We start from the raw sequence: 2,167 nt of genomic DNA, 5'->3' as shown, positions 1-2,167 counted from the left end.
GTGGTCTCCCAAGCCTACCGCCCCTCTTCCTACCTGCCACCGTCCCCTACCCCTGAAAAGTCCCCTCAGCTTCACAGGGCTACGAGAAAGGGGCCTTCTTTCCACTGAGTGTGGGGCAGTCTTTAGAGTATCACACTTGTGATTTCTGCAGGAGGGTATGCCCATAATCTCAACAAAGCTGCTCCCCAGGGCGATGGCTGTTACTCAGTTGGCACAAATTATACCTGGGTCTGTGCTGTTTGGGGGCCTCCCAGGTGGCTCAGTGGTAAAGAATCTGCCTGTCGAGCAGGAGACACAGGTTCAATCCCTGGGTTGGGAAGATTCCCTGGAGTAGGACATGACAACCCATTCTAGTATTCTTGCCTGGAAAATTCCATAGACAGAGGAGCCTGGCAGCTACAGTCCACGTGACCGCAAAGAGTCGGACACGACTAAGCATGCCCTGTGCTGTGTGGCTCCCATGATGAGGGCAGTTACATCGACTGGTTCTTGTCTCCACCCAACTCGCATTTCCCCACTCTATCCCTTCAGACCCCTGATCTTGGCTCTGCTTAGTGGACGCCCTGGAGAAGATGGTGGTCACCCAGGCGACAGGGCAACCTGACTTTTTACTCTGTGGCTGCCCTTCTGCACACAGGGCTAGGGGTGCCGAAGGTGATGGAGCTCCTCTGGGTACCATTTAAAACAATGCTGGCTGAAAAACACCTCTCGGCTCCTTAATACCGCCTAAACCAGCTCTCCCTCCAGATTTATAAAGTTCGCCTAGCTTTCCTCTGCCACCCAGGAGGGACCTTCACTACACTTGAAAAAACAAAAAAAAACACCTACAGGTTTTTTGGTGTTGTTATTTCTCTGCAAAACACAGGAGGGTTTTTGGCTAGAAGTCCGGGAGAGTTGGGGCGGGCAGGAGGGAGAATAAGTTTCGCAGTGGTTTCTTGTCCTGAGGAAAACATGCTTTCGGTTATGAAGTACACCCCCTTGAAATCTCACTTGACATTCTGTAAAGAAAGAGGAACTTTTCAAGAAGCTGGCTGAGCCACCTAATACCTTGCCTCCAGAGTGAAGCCTTTTTTGAAAGATTAATATCGAGCTGGAGACAGCCAGTGACGGTGATTGTACTGATCCTGGCTTGTTCTCTGCCCGCATTGTCTCAGCCCTGGAAGCCGCATGAAAGCTCCATCCGGTGTGTGCCCGGGGCTGGTGAGGCCAGCTTAGTTCCATGAAAGGCTGCCAGTCCCGAGGTGTCCTCGCAGCCCCCGGGGAGGCAGGTGGATCTGAGCAGCCGCTGTCCCTTCTTACATCTCTTTCCGGAACGGAGAGGAAGGGCCAGGCACTGCTTTTGGTGTTTCTGGGCATTTTTTAATGGAATTAAGGATGATTTCCCTAAACCCAGCTATCTTTCATGCTGCTTCCCTCCCGTCATCTACTTAAGAGCTATCACCCCGAGCAGGCTTCCCTGCCTCCCTGCTTGCGTCTCTTTAACCAGAGAAAACCACAGAAAGGAAACTTAGGGGCCCGAGGGGGGTCCTGGACCTTCTGAGACACAAAATACTCCCATGGATACTCTTTGCCATGCTGTGTGCTGGTTAAAATGAAGTGTCTAAGTTGTGGTCTTGGCCTGGGTCAGGGTAGACTGGACTCTCTCCTCCGAGGCCATGGAGGAACCTCTCAGACTGGACAGGTATGGGTGGCAGTGGGCTCGAACCCTGCTAAAGCTTAGAAGCATCACCCCGAGAGCAGGACTTGTGGGCTCTGCAAGGTTGTCAGGACATTGCCTCTACCTGGAACTGTGGGGGTCAGCTCTGGCTGGGGGAGTTATCTGTTGGCTTTTACTTTTTACCTCTTCTATCTGCTTGGCTGGTCCTACCAAGCAGGCCCAACTTCACCTTGGGCAGCCTTGGGACCTTGGCTTGTTTGACCTGCCCCAGACATAGTTGAAGCCTTCCCCCTTCCCCCACCCAACTACCTATGGTGGGGGTGGGGGAAGCCTCAAGCTAAATGATCTTTTTATGCATCATTCCATGGATAATGAATTTCCAATGGTTTCATCTGCAAGTAAGGTTAGTTTCAGAACTGTAAATCTTATGGAAACACGAGTTTCTTCATCCAGAGGGAGGTGGGTGGTGCAGAAAACCTGCTCACCACGAGGGCGAGTTCCCCGCCCACA

At 52.2% G+C, this 2,167-nt stretch overlaps 1 non-coding gene across 1 annotated transcript; it reads left to right on the top strand.

Annotated features, from left to right (window-relative positions):
* Positions 1-248: 248 nt before the first annotated feature.
* Positions 249-319, top strand: TRNAD-GUC (transfer RNA aspartic acid (anticodon GUC)). The gene has a single exon. It is a non-coding gene; the product is annotated as a tRNA-Asp (tRNA).
* Positions 320-2,167: the final 1,848 nt, after the last annotated feature.

Source organism: Capricornis sumatraensis, chromosome 15, assembly GCF_032405125.1.
Source record: "Capricornis sumatraensis isolate serow.1 chromosome 15, serow.2, whole genome shotgun sequence".
Lineage (NCBI taxonomy): Eukaryota > Metazoa > Chordata > Mammalia > Artiodactyla > Bovidae > Capricornis > Capricornis sumatraensis.
This window is presented reverse-complemented; position numbering and strand designations above follow the sequence as displayed.